This window comes from Condylostylus longicornis, unplaced genomic scaffold, assembly GCF_029603195.1.
Source record: "Condylostylus longicornis isolate FDR11 unplaced genomic scaffold, ASM2960319v2 ptg000048l, whole genome shotgun sequence".
In the NCBI taxonomy this organism is placed as follows: Eukaryota; Metazoa; Arthropoda; class Insecta; order Diptera; family Dolichopodidae; genus Condylostylus; species Condylostylus longicornis.
Genome location: NW_026578017.1, coordinates 11024412 through 11047853, shown reverse-complemented (window position 1 = coordinate 11047853; position 23442 = coordinate 11024412). Strand labels below are relative to the sequence as shown.

Below are 23442 nucleotides of genomic sequence, written 5' to 3'. Positions count from 1 at the left end.
ATGTACCTCATTTGTTTTAGGTATGTATGTAATTATTAAGTTCAATGTGTAAGTTGCATAGCAGTGTCTCGGGAAATGAGATTTTCATTTTAGCATTTCACAGTGTCTTAGCTTTTTTTACAATATCGATGACCCATTTTTGTCAAAATTAACCGAATGAATACTACTACAAACTAGCTTAGCTAAACAATTAGACTGGAAACGCAAATGAACATTTAAATCTAAAAAAAATTTACATACTCCTGAAATTTTTTAATATTTTATGATTTAGCTTTGAATTTAGTAATTTCAGTGGCATAAACTTATTTTATAGCACTTACAATTCCATTCTTACTAAAACGTTTTAATTCAGTATAAAAGATTAGTACATAAATTCAATATAATTTTCATATAATGTTGGGTATTATAAAACCAGCATGAAATTTATGACAATTTCTCCAGCATATGGACTTATTTTATGTATCTATATTTAGAAATTTTCTATACTTTTGTTATTAAATTTATTACATTTCAAGTTTTATCATTGGTGAGAATTTTATTCTATTAAATTTTTTTCTAAGTAATTTTTAATATTGTTTTGTTTCACGTTTTTAATTTTTAATCTGAAAAGCTTTTATATTTCTGTAAAAGAATAAAAAAAAAAAATATGGCATTTATTTAAAAAATTTTTTGAGCATAAACTGGAACCTCATTTTTTTGGAATTTCTTAGTAATTTTTGTTTTCAAAATAATTTGAAAAATATTGGATACATTCCGTACAAGACTCAATCAACATAGTCATATTCACAGGACTGCAATTAAAAATGAGGAATTAAGAAGGCATTAAACACGATCTAAATTTTCACTCTAAAAGGTAAAGGTGCCATTTGTTTTATAAGATAAGCCAATACAATATTGAATTAATTCGGTTGGTGTAAAACAAGGATTTAGAAAAAATTCGAAAGCAATTTGAAAAGATAATTTTCAATATTTACCTCACTGTAAAAAAAAATTTCATACTTCCGTTCTCATTATACTTTAAAAAACTCTTATTTTTAATATACTAGATGATTTCTTCTCAGTGCACTACAAAAGAAAAAAACAAATTCCGCCTCTAAGTATGTTAATATTAGAATTTAAAATTCTTTTCATTTCACAATAATTATTTTTAAAGTGGTTTTAAGTCATGATAATTTACAATTTTGTTGTCCTTCACATTTTTATTATTATTTTTTTTGTTTAAATTCCATTATTACAATCTTTATGGGCCATTTTCAAAGTTTTTTCTTCATTACTCGCCATAATAATCCTTTTGTTTAAATTTTTTTTTACTGTATTATTAAAATGGAAGTAGTAAATATTTTAAGAGAAAAATAAATACCCTTAAGTTAAAAAATAAAATTTTTATATTTTAATTAGGTAATAGTTTCAAAATATAAAAATGGCAAAATTTTGGCCGGAAAAATTTCTTTGCTCTCATTACTATTATTTTTAAAAAAAAAATTGCATATTGAAAGGCGCAACTAAATCCGCAATTCCAATGTTAATGTCCTTGTACTTTTATTTAAAATTTACTGAAAATTAAAAAAAATGAGCATAGCTATCTAATGAATTTACTGGCAGCAAATCAAATCAATTTTATCCTGGAGTTTTTGTAAAATAATTTTAAAAATATTACTTGAGGAATTTTTTAAATTTTAAATAATTTAAGTGATTCTTTTGATATTTTGAATCTAAATAAAAGTCCTATTGTTTTAAACACTTTTAGTTTTTCATTTTCATATTAAAAAGTTTTCCATTCCTTTTGTTGTGGTCTTGTGAAATAATCAAAAAAAATTTTATTCGTTAGAAATTTCCATAGTTGTTGCAAAAACAGATTATTAAAAAAATTTTTTGTTTTTTCATAAATTTTAATTTTTTGAAATTTTTATTAAGCACTTAGAAGATAGAAACGTCATATTAATTATATAACTGCGACATTATAAAGATATTTTATTTTATTTGCCTCCACGGGGACTAAAATAAATAGAAACTTTACATTATTTTCACTCTCTCAAGCAGTAAAGTATTAGATGTGTAAAAATTTTGGCTTCCTCATTTGTAATACATATAAAGAATATCGGGATTTCAGTAAATTTGAAATTGCTATGATTTAAAATATTATGGACATAGATGTAAATTGTGCGCGCCAATGTATTGTAGAGCAGTTTGAACTCAGCTCGCAAATATGACTGGATGTAAATCCTGTTTACCAATGTTTCGAAAAACAATCTGAATTCAGCTCGCAAATATGACTGCTACAAATAATTTACAATTGAATAATTTTTAATACGGGTGCCTGAATTTATTTTTGAAACGAAATAATTTTCATTTGTTTTTGAAATGAGGAAGTGGAAACGGAGGAAGTACATAATTTCCAATGAAATTATTCATGTGTGAAAGAGAATATAATTTATATGAGCTCTTCGGTCGAGTTTTAGTATTACGATAACAATTTTCCTTGCTAGTTATTTTCTTATTACTGCATCTGAATACAATTCGATCTGTCATTTCACTTATGACCATTTCAATTCTATGAAATTGTTTTAAACCCCAATCCCAATGAGAAACTTTTACATCATTTTTTTCTCATATAAATTTGTTCATATAAATTTTTTGCGAGCCCGCACAATTCTCAAATTTAAATTGTCTGATTATTTACCAAAATTTTTTCTTATTTTCTTCAAAAGCATCTTAAAAATAAAAATACTTAAAATAAAATAAAAATGGCAACAAAAAAACTTGTATAACAATAAAACGAATTGCAAGAATTTTATTCCCTTTTTCTCTTTAAATCTCGATGTTTTTTTTTCAACTTTAATAGCTAGTCTGTTTCTCAGACGGCAACTTAAAATATTATTGTTGTATTGTACATACCAAGGCTACCTATTTATATAAAAGAAGTAATTTTTGTTCCTTGTAATTTAGTTTTATTTCATATCCTTTTTAATAAATCACTGAAAATTTACAGCCAGTATACAATTGCAAAGAGGTAAAGTGAAGAAAAAGTGATTCTAAATGTGCTGATCTTAGATTTTAATAGTAATTCCCCTTTTATTTTTCCTTTTGTTTTCTTTTTGTTCTTATTTGAGTTGTATTCATTCTTCATATTTATTTTTCAACTGTAAATGCTTTAAGGATGCAAAAGAGGATATTTATATTAAATCTAAATGTAAATGAAAGTTTATTTACGAGTATACTTATATAATATTTGTTCATGCACAGGATGATCCTTTGCAATTGATTTAAGTAATAAAATTTTATAAATGAAGTTGCAAAAGGACGGAAAAGAAACAGTTTTAGTTTAAAACCAGAAATTTAACCTTCAATAAAAAGTTTATCCATTGCCGACGTTTTTGGAAAATAAAAGCTACAAATTTAGATGAGGTAGAGTCATATTAATCGAGAGCACTATTTTCCGCATAGTTATATTTTCAAAGATTCTTGCAACCAGTAACTTTGTACTGCCCCGTTTTATCATTATATTCTGGTTTCCATAAACGCCTTTAATATTGTTTCACTCAAATGTAATTTTGTAAAATTCAAAATTGTAATCTCCCTGCATAGATCAGTGAAAGTGCATCACACTGTAAATAATATTATCTTTCTTATGTAGGTTATGGTATTTTGATTTCTGATGGCCTAAAAATTTTTATGATTCTTTCTTTCTTTTCTTATAATAGGTATACAGTCATATACGTACATACATTTAGTTATTTTATTTTTTGTATTTTGAGGGCAAGAAACAAAGGCAAAAATATTAAGATTTCATGTGTAAACCATATAAGCCTAAAAGATGTAGGATTTGGCATAATTTTCAATGTAGCGATTTATTATGTTAATTTTATTTAAAGGTAAAGAGTATACAAAGAAAAAAGGACTGCAGAGATTGGTTTTTTAAGAATGATAAACAAAAATAAATAAGAAAAAAAAAAGTGAATTTCTTAGAAATTTTATGATCTCTCATATGCGATAAATTTCCACTCAAAATATTAAAGATATAAGAATTTTATTTATATCTCTTAATTTCAAATTTTATTATTGTAATTTAAGAGTACTTTTAGATTTATGACAGAATTATAAAATTTTCTAAAAGATGATTAAAAATTCTATTTGACAAACTAATAAAAATCTTCATAATTTAGGCCTGTAACTCATCAACTCATCGTAACTGAAATGTGCGGCAAGTGTTTATAAAAAGTGCAAAATGTTTAAAATACTCAAAAGGTATTGGAATTTAAAGTCCGATACGTATAAAAATTGTGAATGAAATTATTGAAATTGCACGAATATCCGGAATGTTAATGATTTTAAGTCCATTTCTACATAACTATCTCATTACTAATATATCAAAATTATTGCATACTTTTGGGACAAAGACAAAAATTAAAAGTATCATTTACTTTTTAGCCAAATTCGCTTTTCATTAGGTAATAAAAAATTGTATTTCTTCGATGAATAGACATGTGCTGTTAATTTTATGCCTTTGTGCAATACAAATTTGAAAAACATTCAAATTTCGAAAAAATACAGGGCTGTAAAGAAAAATTTTACTAATTTTGATAGAAGATAACTTTTAAGAAGTGATAGGTTACAAAAATTTTGTTCCGAGCACATAAAAATACGAAAAGTGACTACTTGCCAAAAATTTGGAGAAAACACAGGTTTAAAATTACGATTAATTTCCAGGACTAATTGTCTGTAATAAATTGTTATTTTATAATGTTCACATATACTGCTTCACAAAAAGAAAACATTCTAATTGAGAATTTTTAAATCTTTTTGTGGTTTTGATACAACAAATTGTCGTAAAATGAGATTTGTTGTACTTTGGAGGGTTATAACCTGTTGTGAGTTAATTAAAAATTTCCTTCAAAAGGCATAAGCTTTCCTCAGAGAATAATTCAGACAGCGACACATAAAGGAAAGGATAAAATGAAATTTGGTTGAAAATATGCTACAAATTAAACGTACAAAGATCTAATATCTTGCATCAAGCGATTATCAGCTGTATTCCAATTGCACAACAATTAACAGTCAACAAATTAACCCACACAAAAATTTGCTTATCCACCCATAATTTAAATAATCTTTAAAATCTTTAAAAATTAATCCAAAACAAATTATTAAATCACTAAACAATGCACTTCTATGTTACAAAAAAATTCAATTACTTAAATAATAATTTTTAATATAATTAATTTATTTACTCAAATATTATACATAATGTTATGTACTTATATATATGCAATTTACAATACAGTACTCTAGCATGCGTTAACATCAAGGTTAAAAGTTCATATTTATTAGTGTTAGTGCTATTTAAGTACTTACATAAGCAACTCATATATTAATTTGTTACCCTAAATCTCTTACACATAAAACAATAAATTACAATTTAATACTTAAAACATATTTAAACACAATCAACCAAATTCTATATATTTTTACTTATACTTATTATTTATATAACAGTATACTTTTTAAATTTTTCATTTTGAAAATAATTGCAAGCAATATTTTTAAGCATTTGCGGGTAGCATTTTGATAGAACCATTATTTCATAGTATTACAGAATTTCGTTTCACCTGTACGATTAAAATACATGAGTTTTATTACATTGCTTCCTCTATTGGTATTCTATACATTGTATACATTCAGTAATGAGATAGATTTAAAGACGTGTAATAAGTGGATGTTTATTCCCTAATTACAGCATTCTCTTAACCGGGGATTTCTTATAGATATCGAAATACAAAACATTTGGTCAAAATATTCAATAAATTCTCTTTATAATTTAGCTTGAGTATATTGTAAGGTTAACAACATCATTAGATCGAACATATTTTTACAGAGCGACGTTGGAATTTGTTATAAATTTTTGAAATGCTTGTTAAGTGACTGTAAAAAGCTGATTGCCTGCTAAGCTAACACTTAGTTCAAGTTATAAAACTGAATAGCATAACTATGAATCGAGAAATTAAAATCATTAAAAATTCATATGAAATATTTAATTGGAGGACTTCACTCACTTTTTACGACGTTTCACCTTTTCGCTAATTTGATTTAAAAGTTCGCTTGCTTTCGTTTTTACTCGAAGAAGGTAGGCGAATAAAGCAAAAATTTCAAAAAAGAATAAATAGAAAACTTGCATAGATTTTTTTTCGAAGGGCCAAAAATTTTAAAACGAAGGTATAACTTTCAGTGTTCCCACTCAATAAAAACAAAATGTATCCAATTTCGAGAAAAAAGTGTATCCAAAATGTATCCAGCCACCTAAAGTAGAATTATTATACTAAGTCGTCTTATTTTATACCAATAAACTCATAAATAATATTAATTTGCTTTATTCAACAATGTGAGTTTCGTTATTTATAGTAAATTCTTTTAGAAATCACACGCAATTTCTATTACATTTTAAAATTTAAGGTCAGAAAATAGATACAGTTACAGAACAACTGTTGAACTTTACGGTAAAAACGATTCAGCATGAAAATGTTATTTGCTGACAAATTTTATTTAGTCAGCAAATAACATTTTTTGGAAGATAAAGCAATTTCACGATTTAATATTGGTAGCACTTTAAAAGTTTTGTAACATTTATTCAGTGTTCGAGACAGAAATGTATCCATATTTCAGCAAAATTTTAAAATGTAGCCAATTTCGACATTTTAGCAGATTTGAGTATCTTTGTATCCAAGCTAAATGTTAAAGCAAAAATGTATCCAAATGGATACAATTGTATTCAAGTGGGAACGCTGATAACTTTACAAATATGATAAAATTCTGATGATTTAAGTATTCCAAATATTAAAAGAATTCATAATAATTCCACCGCTGTTTTTATGAAAAAGAACAAATTTACTGTCAAAGTTTTCAGGAATTAAGAAAATAGATTCCAAGGATGAAGATGTAAAAAATTTTAGAACTTTTTTTTGCTGACTCAGAATTATAAGTAAAATTTTTGTTAATTGAAAGGATCATTTTTCTTTTTCTTTACAAACATATGTACGCATGTATGCATTCGTACATATTGTACAAAATGATATGGGTCAAGGATTGAAATTGTTACACATATGTACTTATTCCACATTTATATATTGTAAAAAAATTAAGATTACTTACAACATATTTGATTCAAGTCGAAAACACAGGTATAAAATAAGATTTATTTCCTGAAATCGTTAACTTTTTCCAATTTTATTTCGAAAAAAAAAGGAAAAATGTTTTAAAATAGAAAGTTAATCCATTTTGATGGTTTTTTCTTTTCTAAGAAAAATTTTATTTCTATTTTATTGTTCAAATGAACAAATTGAAACTGTTAGATTAGAGATTCCAATTTAAACGCAAAATATTATTTACTAATTATTAAAAATTGAAAGTAAAGAAAGTAATTGTATAGGCTATTATCATTTTTGATTGAAAAAATACTAAATCCATCAAGTTATCAAACAATAAACAAATATCTTGCTTAGAGATATTTGTGGAAAATATAGCGTAAAAACTATATTAGAATTACGCAAAAGAATTATATAACAGTAAAAAACTGTGCATTTCAAAATATTTTCCAATTATTTATAGAGAATCTGAAATTAATAAAAGCAATTTTTCATAATTTATTTAGTGAAAAAACATAAAATAAAGTTAAATCAAACAAATGTTTTGTAAAGAAGCACTTTTCCCTTGAACAAGTTAAAATACTGTTTTTAATATTAGTCTACATACTACATTCTGTAAATTACTTTTATTCGTATAACAAAATATATCAATTTATTACATACATTCAGGATGAACTAAAAATTAGATTTTGTCAGAGTACATACATTCAGTATAAATCAGGATTCGGTTTCCAATTTCGTGAGGCGGTAGCTTAGGGGGGGGGGGGGGCGTAGGTAGAAAAAAATATTCCTTTTAACGAAATTAATTATTGGAGATAAAATTCACCCTTACACTGAAACCACTTTTACCTTATAATATTCGATTGTGCTGTGCCGCGATATAAGAAGCGTGTCACTATTTCTCTGCACCTGCCGAATTTAAATAATGCCTCTGGTTTCGTTATAATAAACAGTGTAAAATTCTAAACTTTTTGATAGGGGCGGGTAGGTAGTGCGGTGTATCTATTTTTGTATTTCAGTTTAAACTTTACTTAAAGGCTGAAGTAGTTTTAAAAAGAGACACACGAATAGGCGGACGGGCCGGCGGATGGTCGAACAGATGGATGGACAGTGTGAAATTAATGAGCACCTTTTTCCATTTTTTTTGGAAAATAGCTAAAAAGAAACTAAAGTAATTATCATTTAAATTTATTATTTACCTACCACTTTTGAAATATTAATACGAGTATTTAGTACTTTGTAAAATACTACAAGTATATTATATAATATATTTATACATACATAAATTATGTATATGAATTTTCATATGGAATATAGACCAATATATTTCAAATTCATATGATGCTCATTACATCAAATATTTACTAATAGTTAAAATTAATTTCCATGGGTAGAGCTTAATGTGCAAATAAAATGATTTTCATTTTTTACTGAAATGCAAAAATTTAAATTATTTAATGCGATTTATTAACAATTAAAATGTTTTTTTTTTCAACGCAATCAATGAGAACTACGTAATTATTAATAAGTCGTCGTTTTAATTTTTTTTTAAAAACTTTTTGACGCTTATATAGCAATTATAGCATAACGACTGCAAAATTGAATGGTTACTTGCATAAAATTTAATTAGTTTTTACTAAAAACAAGGATAATTTTACTAATTTTGAACAAAAATTAAAGATTATTAATTATAATAAGGCAATTCGCTATTATTATTGAAAATAATTATTTATTTTACATGATTGTAGTGAGTACAAGATCATATATGAAAAGATTTTGCAAAAAAGGTTACCACTCTGAGTCTAATCAAATATTCTATTAAAATATTGTCTGTAGTAAGTAATATCTTTCTCTAACCTTTACTATTTAATATATTTAAATCCGAAAACTTTAAAAAGAGTTTATTTCAAAATTTATTGGGGCCAATTACTTTAAATTATATTACAACTAGTATTACTTATGAAAAAATTAATATAATTTTAATAAAACTTTTTTTAATATTCAATTACTTGGAATATCCTGTAATAAATTAATATGCATAATATACCTACGAAACAAAGTAATTTTGATAGGCTTGCCAACTTGAAACGAAATCATTACTTTGCAATTCGGCGCAAAACACAATGTCAATGTGAAAGTATTATACAGAGAAATTGCTAATTTTCCAAACTAAGTTTTCTATTATATTTGAAGAATTTGTTAGGGTATACGAGGATGTTTTCCAATAATATTAACTGAAAATATAATTTTATCAGTGCTTAAAAGAAGAAAAGCTTTTAAATACTTTAAACTGTACACAAAAGAACAAATTTCATATAAAACGGCTCAATATGCTTAGGACTGACAATAATCCATTTTCACGTAATATTCACGCGTATTTTGTAAATTATACTTTAATATCTTGAAAGACTAATTTCTTTGTAGCTAATTAACATCACGCAAAAGATTGCAATAAACGGTTTTCAAATTTTTAGAAAATTATCATAATTTGATAAAATTTGGCCACCCCAACCATAGAAATAAAATCAGAAACAAGTGTTACATTTCCAATGACTAATAATCGCTGAAAATCAAAATTTCAAGCTTTAGATGTGGGAATATTTTTGTTATTCAGAAGATCCCTGATATCAATATGAAATTCATTAATATTATTGATTTTTGATAAAATTCGCTAGATTTAGAAACATTAAATGAACAATTTTGTAGAAATTAGAAATTTATTAAATAGAAAAACCGAATTCTTACATATTAGAAAGAAAATTCCGAAAAATATGGCTCATTTCCTATTTTGCCGAAGCTTGTTGAACGTATTTACGTACTCTACTCATATATTTGATTTTTACAGAAATTTAAATTCATCCACAATTTCTGATTGCTCATTTGTTAGCTATGTACAACCAAAATCATATTCAATTGCCAACTTTAGCAAAAAATATTGGGCATTTAAAATTTAATTAAAATTTGTTTTATAATTTTCAACTATATTAAATAACGTTATTATACTTAACATAAAATATTATTAATTAAATCATTTCGATAAAATATTGATTTCAAAATGCACACTTTTACATATATATATGTGCTCACATACACTTACATACGCAATATACTTACTTATTATAAATATTTTATTTTATATTCACAATAATTCAGCTTTAATTTTTACTCTACATAATTGGAAAAATTTAATTGAAATAAAATTTAATGGAAAAATCTGTTCATAATCATAATAATTACTTCTGTATATACATATATAAATATTTATTATAAATTTTAAATACATATTTACCTATTTAATTATAATTATATATGTATGTATTTTTTAAGTAAATACTCCAGCAAATGTTTTGAAAATGAGAATTGTTCCTGTTTCTTTCTTGATATAAGATGTTAAGAATTTGGGTCAATAATTTATAAAATTTTTCGTTCTTCTTTTAATTTTATTATTTTATAAGTTTTTTTTTTTTTGCACAATTTAAGTAAATATAATATGTTTAATAAATACGCACACACACACACTAAATCACAAAATTACAAAAATAAAAAAGTTTCTTATAATTTTTTTCTTTATTAAAATAACATTTTGATTTTTTAAAATAAACAATAATTTTCTTTTTCTTTTTTAAATGAGTTTCTTAAATATATATATTCATATATACATATTATATATGTATGTATGTACTAGTATGAATGTAAAATTAACTAATCAAATTTAATTTTTTTTTAAATAGCTTAATTGTAGCGCACAAACACAAATTCTATAAATTATTTTGTACATTCATATAATTTATATGTGTATACATGTATGTATATGCGTTTGTATAAATAAATTTAAAATACACTTTTCTTAAATTATTCTTTTCATATCACTAAAAATTAAGAAAAAACAAAAAAATATAAGTAAAGAAAATTTTTCATTTTAGTTTTCCAAATTAAAATAATTTTTCTTTTTCCATAAATTTCTTTTTGTTTTCTTAAAATTTTCTTCTTTGGTTTTTAATTTTTCTTTTAAATATTATTTTAATTTTTTTATTTTTCTTACAATATTAAGTAAATTCAATTTTATTTTTAAGAATTAATTTTCTATATAGAATATCAAAGCTACAATAAACCGCACATGAAATAAAAATTACGTACAAGTTGTGCATATTTTATAAAATAAAAATAAAATTAAAAAAAAACTTAAATTTTGAGATTAAAAAGATTTTTCATATTTATTTTTAGTTTATTTATTAGTTTTAGATATAAAATTGAAAAAGATAAAATAAAATGAAACTAAAAATTTATATTGGCAATGCGTTTAGAATTTTCAAGAAAAATAAATTATTTTTAATAATGTTTTTATGGAAATCTATTGTATGTATGTATGTATGTATATAATTAAATTTATTGAATATTTATTTTTTTTCTAAGGTAACTATGCTCATATCGAAATACATACTATACGTCATGACAGCATCGGTTTGGAATTTGTAGTTCGTATCCATTCATCTTGAGTATCTGCTTATTTTCTTAGTATTTACTCAAATATACTTAGTATTTCTATTATAGTCAAGTGTCAGTACAGGTTGTGAGTTCAAATACTTAAAAGACGTTTATAAAAGTAACTGATAATTAAACCAAAAGGAGTGAAGAACAAGAATATGTCAAAAAGAAAAAACTACATTCATTCCGTTTTTTACATATTATACAAATTTATATTTTAGCCGAAACCGGTAACAAAAACTGTTTCCATTTCTAATAAAAGTGTGCTCCAGCACACGCATATATAGACGGTCACAAACATTTACTTATTTACTCGCTTCTTTACTTGAAATACGTTCCAAACTAATGTCGCTCATGGAGAAATTTCGAAGTTTTCAGTAAATTTATACTCGTAGATAGTTGAATAAAATAGAGATTGTATAAACACTTAAAATGTTATAAAGGTGGAAATTAAGTACTTAAATATTCTGAATTTTGCATGTTCATAAAAATATTACATTTATTGGATTTTCGGATTTTTTCTTGTGATTATCTAGACTTCTTAAATTATTGCAAAATTTTTGAAATTATTCCAAACAGAATCTAAATGCATATATTACTAAACTATTTTTAGAACATTATTGTAATAACACTAAAATAGTAAACCAAAAATAAAATCTCAAAAATTTTCTTTCAATTGCAATTTTGATACACAAAATTTTAATTTTTGAAATTTATTTATATTTAAATGTAAATTTAAAGTGTGAATCTCAAAGTGTTCTATACTATGCATGCACATACTATGAAATTCTATATTGTGTTCTATACTATGCATGCACATAATTTACATAATTATTTTACATGAATTTTATATTTATATTCAACTAATATTAAACAGAGAAAATAAATCCAAAAAATGTGCTTAATATCAAAAAAGCAGAAAAAAATTTATAAAAATTTAAATTTGATTATAACAATACCAAAACTATCTAAATTCATTTATAAAATTTTTGCAATTATCATGAATTAAATGTTGTCATTATTTAAACGGGGATGAGATAAATGTTTGAGCCTAAAATTATGGTATATATTTAATAGCGTACTTATAAATATACTAAGGCTTGAAATTAGATATTTTTATAGAGACAATTATTCACTATATTTCCCAATTTTTGACACAATTCACAATTATATTCACAATTATTAAAATTTCTATTACATACTTTATTTCATATTTCTTGTTAGGAGTTATTTGCCAATATCCTAAAAAACACAAATGTTTAGTAATTTGAAAAACTATATACTACAAACTCTTAAATTTTTCCAATCGAAAATACAATGTATTATCTTTAATAACGTGTTTGTTTGTAAGGATCATTTACCAAATTAACTATAAATCGAATAACAATAACGAATTAACAATAGAATCGAATTCAAAAAATTCAATTAATTCATTTTCGAACTACAGTATTTAAATCTATTATTGTAAATTTTCGTTTATAGAATTCTCAATATAGGTTTTGCTCTTTTCATATTACGTTAGAAAAACTTCTACTTCCTTTTAGTTTATAATATCAACCTACTTGTGGAATATTCTAGTTGGAACTTTTTATTATTCTTACCATTTATATTTTCACTTGCGATATTATTACAGAAAACACTTCTTAATTAAATTCTCTCGTTTTAATTTAAATAAATTATTTTGAAAAAATACTTCCTTATTTTAATAAAATTAAATTGCACATTCTTTCATTCGTTACCCATTCAAAATTGTATTATACTTTAAACAATAAAAAAAAAGAAGAGGAGAGTTTGATTTTTAAAGTATACTCGTATGGGAACTCTGGTATATTGTAATGTTTTTTTTCATATTATGCTTTCAGAGTTCAGACAAACACAATCCATACCAAATAATAAAACTATATTATGCAGTGTGTGTATGTAAATGTGTGAATTCAATTTTTACTTTATGGTCTTTAATTTTTTATGCTTTTATTTTTAATTGAAAAGAAATATTTCCCAAAAAAGAAACCAAGAAAAAACAAAAACGAATTGGAAAATCAAATAAAGAACTGAAAATTGTTTCCTTACCGAAAGTTTTTAATTGAAAATAAACACACTGCACAAAGAAAATTAAATATTCACTTTACAATTTTTAAAAAGAAAACTGAATGGAAAATCAAGTATATATGGGAGAATGAAGGAAAAATGAAAAATAAAAAATTTTTGTTTTGTATTATTTCAGTTCTCTTTCTCTTTTTGAAGGAATAATAAACCGCAATAAAAATATTGAAATATCTTTCTCCTAAGAAAAAAAAATATAAGAAAACCCAAACGATTATAGTTCAGACGATTTATTTTAATAATTATTTTATTTATATTTTATTTGAAAAATCATAAATAAAAAGCGAAAACCAATAAAAATCCTTGAAATATTTTCCTTTAATAAGTTTTCTATTTTGAAACAAAACAAAAAATAAGAAATAAAACAATAAATTTTAAAATATTGGAAAATATTTGAAATTTTTAATAAAAAAAAAAGAAAAAAAATGCTACTCTGAATTGATGTAATAAAAGTTTTCCACATCGTTATTTCGATACATGCTTTGTATATGCTATGCGGCACTATATAATATACAGATTTATTTGCAATGCAACATTAATCTTGACGAGCAATATTTGTTCTAAAACGAATGAATGTTTAACAAAATAAAAAAAATACTCGCAATATTTATTAAAGTAGCTTAAGTGTGCTAGATTGCTTATCTGAAAGAATTTACTAACGGCCAAAATTAACAAAATGTTAACATAAGTATGAGTAATGCATGTTATTGGAAGCCATCGTCTGACGAAATTTTTATGAGTATACCTCTATTTTGTTTGCGATAAAAGTTGAAATTAAAAGTAAAGTAGCAGAAGAAAAGATTGTTGATTTGTAGATTTGTAAAACCGGAGTAATAGTGTACCGCGCCCACATATAAGAATCTATTGTCTCCCCGTCCAGGGTCGTAGCACGGACCTATAGCACCCGCCCGAGATTCTTCGCCCTGACATACTCGAGCAACTTGTGCGGCAGCGCGGAGGACCACAAGTCCTCTGCCGTTAGAATAAAGCTCCCCAATATTTCCCTTCTCATGCGAGCGACGTGACAGAAAAGAAACAAAAGATTATGTTATATATAAAAGTTGTATAGTTTTCCATTATGCATAAACATGTATGAAACCGCAAACGTACTTCAACTGTTTTTAGAAAGCAAATTATTCAAAAATTCGAAACTTTCTTTGTATGCTTAGCTTTGTATGCTCTTTGTATGCCTTGTATGCTTTAGAGTTTTACACATATCTATAGTCATTCAAATTATAAATGAAATTGTAAAACGCTACAGGTTTTTTAAAAACCAAAATCAAAACTTGTAGTAAATGACAAAACCAATTATAAACAGTAAATTCATATTTTGTAAACAAATTCATAGACGAAAGCTTCATTTCTAATTATTTCAGGTTTCGAATTTAAGCAACAAAACATTCGTTTCTACTTATTAAACCACATTTCACGCATTCAAAAATCACTAAAATCAACTATAGAAACTGTTCTCACTCTGAATGGGTGCATAAATATCAAGCAGTGAAAAATCTTTCTCATTTCTTATAAAATTTACACACTGTTACTTAGTGCAATTTCGGTATTATAGCACAAATGTTAAAATAAACTTTTAAATTTATAGTGCATGTATGAAAATATATTGCAAGGAGCAGCGATACCCAATATTTTAAAAGAATAAATTTCTAAGTATTAAAATTTATGTTCCTTGAAGTATTAAATTATCACATTGTTAAATATTTTGTATTCAAGGACAACCCCCATATACTGTTAAAAAAATATAATAATTTTTTAGATTATTTTATTTATAAGCAACTTTGGAAAATTCTTTATACAGGGTGATTCTAAAAGTTCTGCAACAACATCTACCATTGGTTATAAGTTCTTTAACGAATTTTCACGAAATTTTTACTTATCCAGGTTTTTTTGATCATAACTTCGGTGCTGAAAAAGAGAGGAACTTCAAACAACCAATTTCAGAAAGGCTTAGTAAAACACTTTAAATAGAAATGCTGCTTGATTCTATACATTTTATGTACCTTCAGAATACCAAGCATTGGAACTTTAAAGAAAATAAAATCTTTCCTTTGATTTTTTCAGTTTTTTCCAGCTAGATAATTTCGGAAGAAATTTTTTAAATTTTGCCCAGGTGTTTAAGCTTTAATTTAAGTCCTCAAACATTAAAAAATCTGTTATGTTACAGAAGATGTAGCACAAAAACCATTTCTATGTAAAGATTTTAAAGACCCTTAAAGACAAGGATTTTAAGCGTTGTAATTATTAACTATCATTAATTTTTGGTGGCAAGAGTCACTCGAAAAAACAGTTGACATTTTTAAGAGACGTTATTTTGATAAAAAATCCAAATTTTAATGTTTTTATTGAAATGTAAACAAATAATAACAAAATTAAAACGAAATTTTATACAAACTTTTTAAATGAAATACAAAAATTGAATTTAAAAAATTTGAAATTTTTGAAAAGAAAAACTAGAATTTTGTATTAGGAAAAATAAAAAAAAAAATCTAGTAATCAAAAAATTTTTTTCGAAACTTTTCTTGGTAAAAAAAATGATAGGTTTTTAATTTTTGCCAATTTTTATAAGAAATGGTACCTATATGGTTTGAGATTTTTAAATGCATTTTTCTCAGATTGGGTGCAACTTAAAAATTTGCAAAAAATATTTTCAAAATCTAGAGACCATTTGGCATCTGAAGTTACTAAAATTATCCAGATGGAGCGAATTTTTAAAGACATGCCATACAAATTTTGACATTTATTCTAATAGAAAAAAAATTTTTTTCAATAGAAAAATTTAATTTTTTTGAACAAAATGGAGATTGAAAATAATGGAGTTTGGTATTAACATTATGAAGTGAATAAATAATTAATAAATAATTTAATGGAATTAATACATTTTAAACATATTTCTAGAAAAACTAAAATTGATGTACCGCTGGTGCAACTAAAGAGAATTAGGTGAACTTCATAGGAAAAGTTGGTGTTTGTTTTGAGAAATTTGTAAATTTTTTGGATAAAGGAATATTAAATTGAATTTAATTTTAGTTTTATCAACATCTGGCTTGATTTTAATTGAATTTATAGCTCAAATATCGTGGTTTTTGTACTATATCTTCTGTAACATAAAAATTTTTTTAATGTTTGAGGACTTAAATTAATGTTTAAACAGGTGTGAAAAATTCTCTAAAAAAATTTCTCACGAAATTATCTAGTTAAAAAAAACTTAAAAAATAAAACAAGGGAAAAATTAAATTTTCGCTAAAGTTCGAATGCTTAGTATTGCGAAGGTACATAAAATACAGAATCAAGCAGCATATCTATTTTAAGCCTTTTACTAGGCCTTTCAGGAACTGTTTGTTTGAAGTTCCTATCTTTTTCAAAATGTAAGTTACAATCCAAAAACCTTGAATAAGTAAAAATTTCGTGAAAATTCGTTAAAATTCCTGGAACTCGGAAACCCTTGAGATCGGAACAAAAGTTTTACCCATTTTCGATCTTCTAACCAATGGTAGATGTTGTTGTAGAACTTTCTGAATCACCCTGTATATTGACGAATTTAGGCACGAGAGAACAGGTGAGCAGGAAATCGACACGCATGAAAATTAATTTTTATATAAAAATAATTAAGATATGCAATTAGAATAAATATAATTTATATTAAATATGTTTATATGAAAACATAATTGTTAATTAAGTAAAAGCATATATTAAAATATATGCACAAATTCACGAAGGTAGAGTAAACATATTTTGAGAAAATCTGTATCAGTTTGAGGTGTATCAATCTGAAATCTGCGAATTTTCGATTCGTAAAAGGTTGTAATAGTAAACAAAGCAAAAAAATACTTAAAAAATCACGATAAATTTCACTAAATCTAAAAATTTTCTAACCTAGTTAGAAAATAAGTTTTTTTATTTATTTAATAAATTAACTTTTAATGCCACTAGATAAATGACGATGTTATTGGAAATTCCTAAAATAAATTACAATAGTCATGGTACACGTGTTTCTTATCATTTTATTGTAATAAGGAAAAATATTGTATAAATTTCGCATTCTTCATGCCATTTATATATAAAATTGAAGATATTTATTGCCATTAATAATTTTGAAAGATTGTTATATTTTATGAGGGGCAAAATTACAGATAAGTGTAAATTTACAGTATTAACCATGGTAAAACAGTGCAAGTTAATGCACGGTTTTTCAAAAAAAATAATGTGTAAAAATTTTTCCTAGAATTGAATTGGATTTTTTGTTGGAATTATAATTACTATGCAAATTTTTTGATACACATGCATATGATGCCATACAAAATGTTGATGCTATACAATCGAAATAAAGAAAAACAAAGAGGTAAATGTGATGAATTTTCTATGAATTTTAATTTTCCATTTCTCATTGAACATTTCTTCTATTTGGCAGATTTCTGCAAATTTTTAATAATTTTCGCATTTATGTATAGAGTTTCTAAGAGCGCGTTCGATCTAATTAAGTACAAGTAAATTTCCAAAATTCCAAATTTTCGTATTCAAAATTTTCGAGGTCCTTAACGAGTTTTTGTCGATAAATTTTTATAAAATACTTAAAACTAGCATTTATAAAAAACTCAAAGGAATTTTACTAAAACTAAAAGTAAATTCGAAAATTTTTAAGAAGGCATTAAATTTACTCATTTCAACAATTATAAGAAACTAGAAAATATTATTTAAACAAAAATGTTCCAATTATTAAATCTCAACTCCTTATTTTAAACCAAAACATTTAAAACGAACTTATAATACTTTCAGATATTTTATAAACCTTATTTGAAAAAAAATTAAAATTTTAATGACCTTGTTCTAGAATTTATTTTTAGGGCTTGTTATCAGTATTGACGAAAGGTTATATGATTCATAATTTCCTTCATTTAAGTAGATGTTATTAATCCAATTTAAGAGCAAAACTTCCCTCCATAATTATACACGTTTTTACTATTTTCTTATCATATTATAAATATGTATATTATAACGGTACGTAACAAAATCTTTTAAATTAATGTAGAGCAAATACAAAGTTTAAATTTATATTAACTAGCTACATATATTTCAAAATAATATTGATAATTCATATAAAATAGATGATAATTTCGCACAATGACGGCAATAATAAATTATAAAATAAATTCGGAGTGTGCAAAATGGGACATTTCGTTTTGAGAAGTACATAAAATTCTTTAACGTTCATTATTTTGTTAATAGCAATAGGTGATGTCTTCTCATTGCATATGCATAGGGGGGAAGAATAACTTAGTTGCATACACATAGCGGAGGAATGTTCTCTCATTAACATGCATACAACGAAGGAGCAAAAATTTAAACAAACATTGACAAGATGATTGAAATAGTTGATGAGATTTTAACAATTAGTATAACAATTGAAATATTAAAATATGATTAAAAAGATTTTAATAAATATATTACTACTTATGCTTTCTAATAAAAAGACCGATACTTCTTTCCTTCTATGAAAATTGGATATATACGACATAACATTATCCATTACCTTGATTTTTAAAAATTACCTTAAATGAAATTTTTGTTATTCTTATATTTGCCATTTATATTATGTCGGAAGAACAAGTAAATTCGAGGAATTCAAAACAAATTTGTAGTTTTAGCGCAATAATATCGTAAAAAAACGACAATTTTCAAGGATTTTCGTGGTGGTACAGTTTTAAAGCAAAGGAGAAATATTATGCAAAAAAAAGACAATTTTCGCGGTTTTAAAGGGATATTTTAAAGAAAAGGGAAATATTTCTCTCAAACATTAAATTTGTTTCCAATATAAAATTTCTGTTTCCAATTAAAAGAATTTTAAAGTTTGGTAAAAAAAAAACGCACAAACAGACAGATCGGAATTAATTAGCCCTTTTTTTTTTCAAATCTTGGAAATTTTTTTTTTTTTAATGAAAGACAATGTTTTACGTAATTGCAATATATACATGCATAGTTTAGTGTGTATTAGTATGATGTTAATCCACTGTTAACCGTCAAATAATTTTAATCTTTACTTGCTATATAATTTTTTTTATGAATAAACCTGCTATTTTAAATTGATAATATTTAGTTTACATTAAAAGAAAAAATTTTTTGTTAGGAATTTTAAAAAAATTCGACATTAAACACTTTCTAATCACGCATCCACTCTTAAAAGCACATATTTAGAATTACAATATTTTGTGTAAAACATTTTTGTAAATTTACGCATAAAGCTATACTGCACAATTTCTAATTCAGCAATTTTAATTATTTTTTCAAAAGACGTAAAAGATGCCGATATCTGTACTACATAAACAAAGCAAGAAATTTTCGAACAATCACCTTTTCAAAATTTTAAGCGTCAAATTGCAAAAAAAAATTTAAAATTTCTCTATCGACAACTTGATTTTAAATTTTTTGTAAAAAAATAAATAAAACTTTCCAATATTTTAATGTGAAATATGAAATATTTTTATGTGATGGAAATATTCATTATCACCTTCATGTTAACTCACAATACCAATTGTATGTATAATATATTGCTCCCATATTCATTCATTTTCTATATAAATACAATTATTTATATTTATAATGCGCATAAATCAAATTTAATATAACAATATTACATATAACATTAATAATAATAATAATCCATATAATAGTTATATTTCTAATATTTATAACAAGAAACTTTTACCGCGATAATAAATTTATTCCATATACAAATGAGAAAAAAAAAATTTTTCGAACATTATTTTAATGTGACTAATTAAATTGTACATATAAAACTAAGTACATACATATTATATTCGTATACATACACATAATATTAAATATTTCAAGGTTACCTGTGTTTAGTCAAATTGCAATCAATATAAAGAATCAAGTTTACTAAAATACATACAGCATGTATATTGTATGTAATATATGTAGATATATTTCGTTATTAAGATTTTTGTGTCCCTACATGTACAAATAATGAAAATGATGATATTTCATGTTCCATGCGAACTATAATTTGTTTTCCCACTTTGTTACAAGCTCACTGTTACAAAATGAAACTAATCAAACTCGTGTTTTATGTTCAAATTAAAAGTGAATAGGAAAATGTCCAATTATTTCGAATTATTTAAATTTGAGACATTTATAAATTAAGTATAATTACATAATACAATTATTTCAAGAAGTATAAGTTTCCGGGAAAATTGAATTAAGTGTCATATATAGAAATTTAATCAAGGAAATTGAATTCTATATTAATTATTTCAAATCGTCCAAACCCTTAAATAAATAATTATATTTTAAAGATGCTCTTTTAAATTGTGATTCCACTTAATCGCGAAAGAATTTAAAGTCAATAGTTATGCATTACTTCACATCATTGTTTGAATTTGTATGGAGCACTTTTGAAAAATTGTCATTTTTGAAAATAAATTAAATATAAAAAGTAACACTTTAGCGAGGAAGGACGATATATCGAATATATTTAGATATATTCCACAAGAGAACCGGGTTGTTTAGGCCACCAGTAATTGTAGGCTCAATGATGGCCTGGTGAACTCAGAATGGTGGTAGCAAAATGGTGCATTTATGCTAGAGGTGTGGTCGATCTGTTGCATACAAATACTTGAAAAATTGTTTATTTTATTTTCTTCTTATTATAATAAAATCTGTTCATAATATCAAGAGGTTTTAAGAAATAATCAATCCAAAATCTCTTTATATTTTTAAAATGAATATATTTCGGGATTCTATAATGACAAGTTAAAAAATATATGACAAAATCACTAATGAGTTATTGGAATCATTCCTTGAAATAATGCTACTCTCTTACATAAATATTATGTATAATAAATATTGTATATAATAATTTCTTATTTTTATTATATTTATCATATACAGTTAATATACTTAAACAACATTTTTTTTTAATAAACGGCAATCCTATTGAAATTAATGTACTATATACATATATACCTATTTAATACATATAACTATTATACATTAAGGTAATTTTGATAAGATTGTTATGAAGTCGTATGATTATACAAAAAAAAATTAATCGCGAAATTTTATTTTAATTTTTTTCTTTATTCAAATTCAATCAACACAATGCCTACATACATATTTGAAATACAATTGCCAATATATTCTATTAATAATTCTATAAATTTTGTTTTTATAATAAGAACCCGAAAAGGGTTGAAAATTTTAGAATTAATTTTTCTAACCTTTTATACAAAAATTACACAAAAAACAGAATATTTTCAATTACATTTTCAGTAATAAAATAATAATTTGTAAATAAACTGTGCAATCAATGGCACCGCTTAATATTTTCTATTCAAATTAAGTATATTAAACATACATACATACATACGTTATACATATATAAATCCATTTATCAATATTATTATGGGTGCATGTTATGTAAATTATAATTTACTTTTATAATTTTTTTTATTATATTACATATTATTTTTTTTCTGTTATACTTATGATACCTATGTGTATATCAATATTATTTAAAACATTATAGAATTTTTCTTATATTTATAAGTATGTATTTATTTTTCTTTAATATATTGACCGGCATGCAAACACATTTTATTATATTATACTCGTATTTTATTGATATTTTATGTTAAGTAACTACACTTATTTATGTTTTACTAAACATTTGCACACATTGAAGCACAAACTAATAATTCACATTTAAAAACGCGCTAAATTTTTGTTTGTATGTAAATACATACATACATAAAATATTAAATTCTTTGATAACGGTTCGGTTTCATTCATTAAAACAAACAAGAGAAAATTGAATAACCGTAAAACACAATTTTTTTTTATATTTTACAATTTTAAGCGAAAGCGGTTAACTTGTTTTTTGTCTACGCGAATAAAATATAACAAAAAAGAAAAAATAAAGAGTAAGAAATTTTTAAAGATTCGCCTTTTTTATTTTATTCTATATTATTTTATATTTATAATATTAAATTGATTACATTATTTTTCTGAAAACAACAAAAAACAAATAATAACAAAACAATTAAAATTACATTGCACTAACAAAATTCAAGACAACAATCCGTAAAACACATCTAAACGTGACCGAATTTAATGTAAGACTGAAAAAATTTTTTAATTTTTCAGAAATAGTTAACGGCACAACTCCAATAGCAAAACTGATATTCTGTAATAAAAGAAAATGAAATTCACTTTCAGTCGAAGGCATTTCAACAAATTTTTATAACAATAAAATGAAAAATATAAAATAAATTTCGAAATTTTAAGTAAGTATAACAGTTTTCTTATCATTAAAAGCTTTTTAAGAAGCTTTTGCAGATAAAATTAAATAATAAATACAATGAAAAAGCTTTTATTCTTATGTTTGTATGCTTGGATGTATGCATTTAAATGTTGATTTATATGTACACTTAGCATGTAAATTAACGGATTTTTAGTATATTTAGCATGTTACTGAAAAAGTGTTAATTATTTAGCAAAGTGTAATATCTTTTATAAATTAAATGCCAATATTAACATCTTATTATGAAATATACTATTTGTGTAATGTACGAACAAAAGCCTATACTTATATTCAATCTTTTACAAATTTTATGTACCTAGGTATATTCAATTTGCAAATAATAAATCGACTTGGGTCTAATTAATATGATAGACTAATTTTCCCACT

The 23442-nt window shown here is 24.2% G+C and overlaps 1 protein-coding gene across 1 annotated transcript in view; it reads right to left on the bottom strand.

Moving 5' to 3' along the window:
- LOC129611065 (uncharacterized) overlaps window positions 1-22887 on the bottom strand; it is a 122544-nt gene extending 99657 nt beyond the window's left edge. Inside the window, exons 1-2 of the mRNA XM_055523991.1 lie at window positions 22805-22887; window positions 10426-10654 (exon numbers count right to left, since the gene is read on the bottom strand). The gene's annotated coding sequence lies outside the window, so the exon portion shown is untranslated. The remainder of the gene's footprint in view (window positions 1-10425; window positions 10655-22804) is intronic.
- Window positions 22888-23442: the final 555 nt, after the last annotated feature.